We start from the raw sequence: 12,293 nt of genomic DNA on the forward strand, positions 1-12,293 counted from the left end.
AAATGATCCTCCATTAACATTTCAATTTATTATTGCTGTTCCATTAATGAGACCACAAAAAATGGAAATGAGGCCTATAAATATGCTAAGAGTTAAAGTCACGAATCGTAACAGTGTGTGCACTTTATGAGTAATGTTTCGGTACCGCTGGCATTGAAAACAGCATGGAAGGATGGCTCTGCAGCATAAGCATCTGGCTTAACAAATGACAGCTCAAAAAGCCCAAACAAAAAACCACCACAATTCCTGAAGCTATAGGTTAAAATATCAGTGGAGTCAACCCAGCCTTAAGCCCAGTTGCTGAATTCCATGTGGTTCATCATTAACATGTCTTTGGAGGACTTTCTCAGTGAAGGTCACTGTTAAACTTCACAAAGCAAATTCTGCAGGAGGAAGGATCTGTTTCCATGTCCTTTGTTAAAAAACTCTCCATGTTAATATCTGCTTATTGCCACCACACCCAGCGCTGGGGGATACTGATTCTCTTGACAGTGCCTCAGGTCCTCCAGAAAAAAAGAGCAGGCTACAAACAGAGAATTCCAGTCTTGGGAACCACATTAAGATTCACTTGAGAAATAAGTTTATTACCAGGTAGCCTTTTAGATCCATCAGGCTCCCACAGTTCCTCTGCTAATCTTTTCTCCAACAAACAGTGAATATCCTCCATGGGTCAAGAAACATCCTAATGCAAATGGCATTATTGCAACTTGCATTTTCAATTATTAATATTCCACTTCTCATCTTACAAATGTTTTCTGAAAAGGAGGAAAGCAGTGGCTTGTTCCCCCAGGAACAAAACCAGAAAATGCAATACCTTGCTAAGCCAGGAAAGGAATGGTCCTTTCAGCACAGAGATGCCATATCATGCTAGCAACATTTTTGTTTCTGCATTTCATTTCTCTCTAGTGATTAAAAATGATCAATTCTACCTCCTTCTCTGAGCATAGCTGACAGCACTACGCTTACGCCAAATGAAATGTGTAGCCACACTTTCACTAGCACTATCATCTTGCAAGGAACAAACTTATAATTATAACATTAATTTTATGATTTATTTTCCAGGAAGCTCAGATTTCATGACAGGGACCATCTCTGTTCTAAGGCCCCACTATGTCAGTTAAAAGAGAACACTGCAGTCCACTCTTCCTTTAAGCATTAACAAAAGAAATGGTCTAAATTAGCCAGTTTTCCACAGCAGCAATAGTTGGTTTGAAAAAAAACCCAGACACCTTCAGTAAGATGAAATAAAACAAAAACATAAAAAGCAAACCATTTAATGAGAGCACAGGCTATTTCAATAAATCTAGTTATTTGATAAGCAGACTGCCACTGTCAGCCTTTTATCATCTGTGAAAACACATGATGGATCTTCTCTATTTGCTTACAATTTCAGACCTTCCCTTTCTGATCAACATTAGCATTTTGCTCCAGTGCCTCTAAGGACATGGATTGCTAGCAACCAGCCTTGATTCCACCTTTCAGGAAGAGTCTAAACACTGACAACACAGGCATGGTTCAGTGGCTTATACATATGGCACACAGACTGGGTAGTTCGAGGCTGTTAAATATTCTTCCTCTTCTGAGTTCGCCTAAAGGGAAGGAAAACGGCTCCTGCTGAGAGGGTATGTACATAAAGCTGTAACAAACATTTAATTTTAGCTGCTCTGAAACAGAATTAGTCTGTGCATTCCGAACTGCCAGTTCCTACTGCAGCTGCTCAAAAGAGGTGGCTTTGGAGGGTTATTAATTCCCATATTAATGGTCAGCCTCCCCCACATTGCTGAAATATAGGCTCCCAAGTGTGTTTCAGTCTTCCTTTCCCACATCTTTTTCAATTCTTCCATTATAAGCAGATAAAGTCATTATTTGGCTGAAAAGGACCTCAGTCCAACACAGGCTCACAATTCTTTATCTAGCTTTATGATTCAACCACACATTTTTCCTTCTATGTAAAAAAAAACTTGTTCAAAAAAACCCCTAGAAAATAAATTAAAATGTACAGCAAGTTCCAGGGAAACTGCTGAAATGGCTACATCCTGTGTGCACTGTTTGTTTGTGCTGAACCAGTTAGCAGTGAAAGGCTCAGATATGATTCTTAAACTAGGCTGGTGAAAAACGTTTCACTCTCCAGCAGAGTTGATTTGAAAGGATTATTCCTCTGCTACACTTTGAGAGGGCAGTGCTGCCAGATGTCAGGAATTTAAAAGTACTTTATCCAAATCATAAGGTATCATACGAAATCAGGTTTACCTTATATACCATGCAGCCTCTTTCTATCCTTTTGCTGAAGTTTAGGTACTAAACTTAGAGGTACTACCAGAACAGCCACAAAAAACTCCATGGAGATTTGAAACCGCTTGAACTGGAGCAAAGTAGAAGTTACTCCAGCAAACTCAGTTCTTCAGCACTGAAGTTTATCTCATTTATGCTGGCTAAGGATCTAACTCTACCATCTACAGATTGAAAGATGCTTAAAAAAAGGCTATTTTTATATGCTTTACCAAATATAAAACGTGATTGAAACATAGGCAGAGACTCATCTCACCCTACTTTATTCACCTGAAAGCTGGGCTAGCCTAGGCAGCAAGGCACTTGGTACATCAGTGGGAGGAGACCAGCAGTCCCAAAGGTCAGCTCTTGCCACGTGTGGGAAGGCCCTTCTGGTGAGTTACCCTCTGGAGATGCTCATCTCCTTCCCCCATTACACACCAAAACCGGATTATGACAGATTGTCCCAATCAATTGTAACAAAATAGTATGATAGTTATGCAAAATCCTAATCCTCCTCTTTCTCCCCCACTGTTTTTGTGCCAGCATGAATCCATTGACTTCTGCAAGGTTACTCAGACTCAAATCCATCGAGTAATAATACTCTCCATAAAGCCATGTTCACCTAGACTGAAAGCTGCTGAGGATACTGATTTCAGTTATCCTAACTTCTTCAGAAAAGGTGCCCAAAAAGCAAGAGACTTACAGATCGTCCTTTACATAAGGCCTTTCATTCTTTTCATCCAGGTTTTACTTCAACAAGAAGTTTGGTTTGACACAAAACAACTCTACCACAAAACAACTGAGAAATTCAAATTGCTGTAGTGGCCCCTCACCACAGGATGAACTGCCCTGGATGTGGGGCAAAAGCAGATATTGTTCACACTCACTGCAACACCTACAGTGAATTTTGCTGAAGTTTTTGAGAGTTAATAAGCTGCCTGCTTCTCTTTCAGTCTTCAACAGTGCCAAGGCTGTATAGAGAGATGTACAGAAACAGTATCTGATCTAAAGCTAGAAACTAAAGCGCTTACTTCTCCTCATCTGGTGAAGAATTCAGTAAGCCTCTTAAGTACGTAGTTGAAACCACAGTAAGGACAGTATAGCCCTTACTAGAATTGAAGGATCAGGAAAAAAGCAAGAAACAAGAGGAAAGCAAGTTGTTAAACAGAGTATGCCTGGAGAGAGCTCTAACCAAAGGTGTAGGTCCCTTAGCAGACACTGCAGCACTCACCAGCAGGAAATACTTCATAGAAGGAACAGCCTGGGATTGTGCCTATTCTTGATTCAGTTGGGGCAGTGATTCCACCTTTGAGTACCTCTCTCTTCCCCATCTGCAAAACGGTGATAACTCCTTATGAATAAAAATCAGTAGATGGAAGTTAAACCTTATCCTCCATGTCTTCAGGCAGGCAATACCTCAGGGAAATCAGTATGGGATTTCCCAGCCAAAAGGTTAGAGGACAGAGCCCAAAGCTGTGGGACAAAGCTTGCATAAGAAGAACGAGGTGACCCAAGTGCAGTTGCCCTTCATGTATCTCCAGAGCAGTGCAAAGTAATTCCCAAGTTTATTGTTGCAAAGCAAAGCTGAGATATATTGCTCCTCTACAAACACAGACATTTCATCAGAGGACATCAAGACAAGTTTTGCCTTTCATAACTTAAAAGGCATCCCCCAAATAAACAAATTCCCTTCAAACATGCTGCTTCCACCTGGAGCCAGCCTCTGCAGCAGCTATCGTTTTGCTCCAATATGGTAAGCATCTTCTCTTCCCTTCCCCCTCCTCTCCCCTTTCCTACCTAGGGAATTCAGCTGCTTGCAGAAAAACTTGAAAAGAGAAAAAAGGAATAAAAAAGTTGGCTTGCACAGCCCAGAAATAAGAACTAAAAAAAAAGTGAAACCGTATGCGTTGTCCCTGGTGGCTCTGGGACTTGGAGCCAAACCAAGGCCATGAAAACAGAATATTGCTCTTTGTTAACAATAAATAAATAAATAAAGGACTACTCGCTCCTGCCCTTTGGGAAATGTTTTCTAAGGAGGAAGAAATTCCCTGTGGAGTTTATTATGTGTAGAAGGGATGTGTGCCTCCTAGGGAAAAGCAGTGGGGGTAGTTTTTCTCTTGGTGGTTTCTTTCCCGCCTTTCTACTACTTTTTTGTTCATTTTGCAAGTTTCACTCCCCTCCTTTCTGCAATAAGTGAAGCCACACAAAGGAACATGCAGGTAATTCAGCCACTCAAAACTACACAGCATCTCCTTTCCTATATAAACGATCAGTGTGTGGCCTGGGTTTCATTTGCAACTGTAAATGAAACAGGCCTACAACTGTGTTCATAATCCTCCTTAATTGAATTTCTGTGACAAAACCCAGACAAAATTATTACCCTCAAGTTAACAGTTTGTACGAAGTAGCCAAGGGTTCCTGGGAAGCTTTAAAACAAATGCAGGACAAAACTGGATACCACAAAGTAGTTGTTTGGTGCTGGTACCATTTGTTTGAAATGAAGGTTTCCCTAGAGGAACAAGGTCATTTTAATATGAAGGACAGGCTAGGAATCCAACACATGCTAAAAAACAGGTGAGAATTAAATAAACAGCAGAAGAGCTTGGATGTAAACCAGCACATGCTACTCACACCACAGCTACTGGAAGGAGGTGGTGGGCTGTCCTGGCTTTTTGAAGGGCAGCATCATTCACAACTTGGTGTGGCTAATGGGAGAGTTTCACAAATCCAGGAAGACTCGAAGCAGCTGTTTGGTTTGTGCTGAAGTTCACACCCCATTGAAAGGGGTATCTACTTTAAAGTCCTCATGTAATAATTTCCTTCAACTAGATCACCAGTTATATAGTAAATATGCAGAGCCTTAGTAATGATGTCAGGCTGCTGGTAAAATATCTAGACCTACTTTTAAAATGTGAGAACCACTGCTAAATGGAAGCAAGGATACAAAAAGGGCACTGTCCTGCATGGCACTCCCACTGCTTGGAGGAGAAGAGAATTAAAGCCTTCCCTATTGCCCAAATTTAGTGTTTGTTTTTCTTTCAGATGATACATATGTTTTCTTGAAGGATTGGGCAAAGCTGATGTGAACAGAGATGTCTGTTTGCAACAGCTAATTTTGTGTGTCATATGCCATGTACTTGGGCTGACACCCTATTTTACCCCAAAGTACCATATTTTAGTCATCTCTGTATCAGCTGGTAACTAAAGCAAACCAGCAAAGCTATCAGAGATCAAAGCAGATTCTTTATGCTTCAGTTTACAGAGTTGATCAGAGCAGAGAAAACCATGTCATCTCAAGGCAATGCCTGCCTGGTTACCGCCCCACATGCTCACAGAAGTTAATAAATATTCTTTGCATTTTAACCAGAAGGCAAGGCTACAAGGGAATGGGGAAGGCTGAGGTAATGGAGATAGAAATCCTATAGTTCCTCATCATGCGCCTATGCCTTGCGTGTTCCCCAGCCCTCTTGCAGGCAGGGAGTTGATGGAAATTTAGGGGTAGAGGAGGCTGGCAGGGCCTCATGTTAGAATTCCCTCCAAGTAAAATATTGCCATAGGTGATTAAGTGAGCAATACTGTTCTAAGACAGGCAGCAGAGGCCAGAACTCATTTCCACAGAGCTCCATGCCACTGCAGGACCGTGGGTCTCTGTCCCCACCCTCAGTTGCAAGGCAAAGCTGGAATAATGAGGGACCTCAGAAGAGTTTCCAGGAAACATGTCCTCTCCCAGGGATGCAGTGGGGTAACACCCAGGTGCTACTGCCTTCTTCAGTGCCTCTGCTGTGCCAAATGTTTCAGCAGTTGCATTAACATCTGGCTTTGAGAGATTGCTCATTAGCCCTTGGGTCCTGTGCCACTTTAAGTAACCTTTTAAGAATAACTTTTTATAGCTTGTGTGCTCTGTTTTACCTCAGGCCACAAGTTAAACACACTGAACACTGGGGCAAGAAATAAACAACAGAAATAAATAGATACATATGCACATGTCTATGACCCCCCCACACACACACACATACACAATCAGGGCGAAAGATCAATGTTTTCAGGAAAAGGTATGAGGGCACAAATTCATCACAGTTCCTTGTCGCTGGTGGCAAAGGAAAGAAAAAAGAACATTTAAAAGGGTGATGAAATGTTTCAAGAAAAAGCAATATATTTTTATGTACTTGTAAAATCCATTGGCAATGACTTTTCTGGTTAATTGGTTTCATCTTATTAAACTAAAAAGCTATTTGTAAAATACAGACATATTCAAGCAAAAGTCCAATTTCTCCACCAAAAGCCAATATGCCATTTCAAAGAAGAAAATTAAGCAATACAAACCAGTTTCCACTAGCCTGAAAGCACAGCACTTGGTACAGGGAAGAGAAATGGATTGAGTGCTTGACTTTTCTAAAATGCACTTTGGAAAAACTGTGTTGCTCATTTACCCCAAAACTCCAGTCCTCTTTCTCCCTGGCCTTCTGAAAATGGATGAATATTTTGGCCCAATTATGGAGTGATTTATAAACCAACATTCTGCTGTCACGTTCAACTTCTTCCCCTTTATTAGACCACTCTTCTTCTCAATAAATAGTCCCTCTGTCTCACTAGCCAAAGAACTGCCAATGGGACCCTGATTTTACAGAAGAATAGACTCAGCTTTACCAATGGAAAAGGGCCTCTAATGTACCATGGACACAGCACAGTGAAGCATGGTAATTTCCCTGTGTTAATGATGCTACTTCACAATAAGCAGGAAACCAAAAATCTTTAATAGCTAAATGACATCCAGTCCTTCTGTAGCCTGTTGAATTCAAAATCCGTGGAAGCAAACCCCAACAACCTTTAAGAGATGAGCTAAAACTGGCTGCAATGTTCTTTTTCCCCCCCAGAATTCCTGATCTGCATTGAAACACTAGAATGAGTGATTTGGTGCAGAGAGCAGGACAGAAAAAACAAACCAAGTGCTTCAGAATGTTTTAGCAACTTAAAAGCGAGGGATATTAGTGGAGAAATATTAATGAACATATATGTAAATATTTTTGGATGTATTATACACCTGCATGATTTTGTGCAAAACACCACTGTAAAGCAGGACTAAACTATAACTACATATTTTCTCTTTTTTAGGTGAAAAAAAGGAAGTCATTAATGTGGGAAGGACAGAGGGGCAGTCTGCATGTGCCATTGCTTACTTCTGAAGATGCTCCAGTTCCACAAAGCATTGATCTCTTGAGTGCTAAATCAATCCCAAAAAACGTCTTCTACCACAGTCCTCATAAGAAAGCTTTTCACTTCTTACAGCAGGTTTCCCTAGGCTGCCTGGCCACACAAAACACTGATTGCTTTGGCCAGTCAAAACGTTGTTCCTTTGAAAGTCAATCTTCAAATACAGCACATTGAGTTACTCAGTGGGAGAGATTCTGCTCTCATATTTGGCCAAACGCGACAGGCAGAACGACACTGCCTTTAATGACATTATTTGGAGGGCACCAGAAGGAATCAGAGATCATAAGCAGTCATATGGTACATGTTTGGTAATCCTTTGGCACTGTTGAAAGGTTGGAAATAGACTTAAATGTAGCTTTATGAAAAAAAGATGAACAATATTTACAACATTGCTCATACAAAAAAAGGCTTCTATGGTATTATCCAAGGGCAGAGGGAGAGATTTGTCAGCCAGTTGCAGTTCTGTAGATTTTGTAGCTGTCTGATTGGCACACTTTATATGTTCCTTGTCCAAAAATTTCTGGTATGGCTGTGCAAAGCAGGAACAGGACTTGAATTCAAGAGGGCTGCAGGAAGGTAGAATTGCTGAGAATTTAGGACCAAGACATTTCAATCACAGAATCGCACAGAATCACAGAATCATCTAGGTTGGAAAAGACCTCTAAGGTCATCAAGTCCAACCTCTGACTGATCTCCAGCTTGTCAACTAGAACATGGCACTGAGTACCATTTCCAGTAGTTTCTTGAACAACTCCAAGGATGGTGACTCTACCACCTCCCTGGGCAGTCAATTCCAGTAATTGTAACGCTTGTCCAGGCATTCTTCAATTCATGATGTTCAACACTTAACAAACCCTGATGTTAAGTCTCTATTGCAATTATGTGACAGTTTTTGCTACAGAGTGCTTAGGATGTTGTTTTGGGGGTTGCTGTGGAGTTTATCAGCTGACTGTCTTACTGTCTTATGAAATTACGTGCTTACCACAGGAAAAGTCGGTCAACCCAGGTGGAAAATAAGTACCTGAAGACTCTCTAAATACCTGTTTATTCAATCTGGAGTAGCACTCAAGGGGAGTACTAAAATCTTCAAGCCAAATGCCACACCCCACATATTAAAAATTCTCCAAAATGTTGTATTATTAAGCCTTTCTTTACTAATGTGCCTGTTTCAACTGAAAAACATGTTATAAAAATCCCACCAGATGTGTGTACCAATGGCTGGCTCAACATTTTATTTGCAGAAAATGTGGCTATGGCACTAGCAACCAGGCTTTGGGAGAGATATAAGCAAAGCGGCATTTTGATATCCCTTATACACCAAACAATTTACTGTAATTTTAAATATTACCATTTTCTGAATGAATAGTTTTGATACCTTTCATCTTGAGTGTTGCAGACCTTGCCAAGTTGAGACCATGATACTTACAAGCAATTTATCAGCAAAACCATGGCTGACTCTTCAGAGACCTGATATTTGAGACCTGTCCAGGTAATTTCACTGAGAAGTCAAGGAGCCAAGGAAAGATTCCCAGCTGTGACCCACCACAAGTGCTTCTCCAGCGGGGCGTTTAATCTCCCCCTCAGGCCTTGCCCAAAGCTGCTTGGCAGCATGAAAAAGGCACGTTGCCTTCCAGAGGCTGAATGCAAAACAAACCTCATCCCTGGGGCAAAATTTACACCTCCAGCAGAATTAGCAGAGATGCTCTTCCAGACACCACACGTCTCAGGTGGGCCAGGGCAGGAAACCAGGAGAGCTCTCAGTGCCAGCAATGAATAGCCATCCCCTCATCCTGCCCAGCAAGCACAGTACCATCCCTTCCTTTGGGGCAGCAGAAGCAGTGGAAGCAAACCCAGAGGCAGAGACAGAGCAGGTTCACAGGCCACAGACACCTTTTACTGAGGCCAGGGAGATCCCTGTGCTCAAAGCTTTGAGCCCGTCAGTGATCACATCAAGGCAGGCCTGACACCACCCTTGTGCTTGTCTAATGCAACAGCAATGCAATAAAAGTCATGTAAACAGAAAGGATGGAGAGGACCTCACACAGCACAGTTTCTTCTGTTGGTGTCTCTCTTGATATCAAACTGCTTATGTGAACAGTACTGCTCATGTACAGGGCTGCCAACACCCATACAAGGTGCTTGTCATAGCAACTTGAGTAACATCCATGATTCTCCCTCTAGATTTTGCAAGATGAGTGCACAGATAAAATAATTAGATCTATTAATTCTAAAATAGTGGCATCTCTTTTCCTTGCTATATAGCCACCAGGGTGTGCAGCTATTAAGTGCAAACTACAGTTCCTTGAGAAAAATGGCCTTCTTTTATTGATTAAATTACAAATTCCAATGCTGAATGATTGAGTTATATGATAACACCTGATGAAAGGCCATTGAAATAAACGGAAAAATTAGCACTCTCTCTATTACAAAAGGTTTGGATGTTGAGTAGCTGACTGAATTAAATGGAGATTGAGCAGATCTGAGAGAATTCATTAGCAAAAACAATGCGGAATTCAGAAAAGAGATACCAAAATTAGCAGCTTACTAATTCACCTTAGAAAAAGATGGAAAAAAAGTTGAGGAAGAGAAACTATATCTTTTTCAAGCATTCACAACCAGGAATTGCACAAAGGCTTACCTCTGTGATAAGATTCCTCAGACACTGAACTCTGACATCAAGCTACCAAAGGCCATCAAATACATGATCAGGTCAGCAGCCCCTTGGGTTCATTTGTTCAGCTTCTAGTAAGCCTTTTTAATTAGTAATATAACAAGCAAAGTAAGGTTCTTGGCCTTTGTCCTGTGCCGATTTGCATGTCAGCTTTTGGTAATGTATCATTGCATTTTATTCACTGATAATCTACACTAATGAGGTATTTTTACTTTTGTCTGCTTGTGGCATTGCCTGCAATACTGACAGATGTCTTGAGCTTTCTTCCTGCAGATTAAGGAACCATTACTGGAATTCTTAAATTAAACAAGAAGCTAATAAAGCAAAGTGCCTAAAATGGCACAATTCACTTTAAAACCATGTCATCTTCCAGTCACTTCCTTGTAAGCTTGTTGCATGGTAGATAAAGTCTGGCAAAAATGAGTTCCAGCAAAGCTCTGGAAAGAGTGTAAACACGGCTCTTAAAGAAGGGTTGCAAACACGATATTATTTACTTACAGCTTCTGCATTACTGAAGTGTCATATTCAAAGTCATGCTCCAGGGAAAATCCTTAGTGACCTGTGGAAATATCAGAAAACAAGTCTTCAGTGGATATTTCTAACTACATCTTCAATCTGATGGGAAAGAATTTTGACATTATTTGGAAACAAAATGTAATGAAAATATTATTCGAGTTTAACCACAAAGCAGTGTAAAAATTTTCCTTAATGTTCATCTGAAGGTTGCTTCCAAACTTTCTTCACCTGCAATCATTTGCTTTTTGAAAACCTCCTAGTCTATATATATGCTAGCAGCAAATGTCTGTAGAAACAATAAATATTTTAACACAATCAATCTAACTCAGAAATTGTGCAGCCCTGTCTGAACTTTTCATAATCCTGAATGCTCATGGAAGGAACCACTCTTGTCCCAGTTTCCAAGTGGGAGATTCGCACCAGTGAGAAATGTGGGCTGTGAGCACACATCTTATTGCTCACTGCAGTGCTCTGTTTGGGAACATTCCCATCCCCACCACCCATCACTGTGCCTCATCATTCACCCCTGCCTGAGTTCACTGCACTTTCCATTCTGACAGCGGAACTACTGACTGATGCACTCAGGTTAGTGAAGACCTATTGAAACTATTCAAGTCAATCCAGGAGCTGCAGCCAGATGAAGACATTGTAAATGCATCCTACACAATTTGCCCCTGCTCTCATAGCAAACCTGGCAGGGCAGAGAGCTGGCACACCAGCTATGAGCCCATACCCCCCTCTTTGAAACACCAAAAGCAAAGCTCAGAATGAAGGAATTTGCTCAAGCAACCCACACCTGAAAGGTTATTTTCATTATTTTCACCCTTATGTCTTATCCCACAATTAAAACCCACAATTCTACCACAACCTCATGAAAGGAAAGAGGCAAAAATGATGATAAATTATATAAAATTCTAGATTATTTTCTAATAATTTATCCTTCAGTTTGTGTTATGGCAGCACCACAGAGCCTACCCTGGGCCTGAACTCCACACTAACACGGTGCAGACACTGACCATGGTAGTCTCTGCTCCCTGGAGCCAAACAGCAAGAGATCAAGGAACTCAAAGTGTAGGCAGGGAAAAGACAGAGAAAGCAAAAATCAGAAGCTGCTTCTGTACAATGGCTTGTGAGCACAAATCCCACTCAGCCAGAAAGAAATGAATCATTGCTAAGAGATTCTGACCCTGCTACCTATTACGCTCGACAGACAATCCCACTGAAATAATTTATCTAGTTATTTACATGGCTTCCGTTAGAGCAATGTCTGAGCATTCACAAACCAGATGGGTTCTTCCTCACTATGCTCCTGAGAAGGAGCACATGCTATTAACTCTACATCATAGAAAAGGAATAGAGATACTAAAAAGACAAAACTTTTTTTTTTCAGGGAAACTGGTAGCTGGTCTGTCAAAACTCCGTATAATGCTAGAGGACTTCTGTATGTTAAGGTGCTGCACTCAGGGACAGGCCATCAGACTTCAGCCACAGGCAGACCTCTTACCACTCTGGTAATTCTTCTTTGAACAATGGCTTTTATATAGTATGAATATGGAAAAGGAAAAGGGGAAAAGGGAAAAGGAGAGAAAAGGGAAAATTGAAAAAAAAAAAGTCACAGTAAATA

The 12,293-nt window shown here is 41.0% G+C and overlaps 1 protein-coding gene across 2 annotated transcripts in view; it reads right to left on the minus strand.

Moving 5' to 3' along the window:
• The window catches only part of SEMA5B (semaphorin 5B), a 271,715-nt gene that overhangs the window by 177,523 nt on the left and 81,899 nt on the right, over positions 1-12,293 (minus strand). Inside the window, exon 1 of one of the 2 annotated variants that reach the window (XM_027637198.1) lies at positions 3,503-3,600. The gene's annotated coding sequence lies outside the window, so the exon portion shown is untranslated. Of the gene's footprint in view, positions 1-3,502; positions 3,601-10,651; positions 10,713-12,293 lie in introns of those variants that run through there. The other variant, XM_027637199.1, reaches the window with a different exon arrangement.

This window comes from Corapipo altera, unplaced genomic scaffold, assembly GCF_003945725.1.
Source record: "Corapipo altera isolate COAL_440 unplaced genomic scaffold, ASM394572v1 45, whole genome shotgun sequence".
NCBI classification, from domain to species: domain Eukaryota; kingdom Metazoa; phylum Chordata; class Aves; order Passeriformes; family Pipridae; genus Corapipo; species Corapipo altera.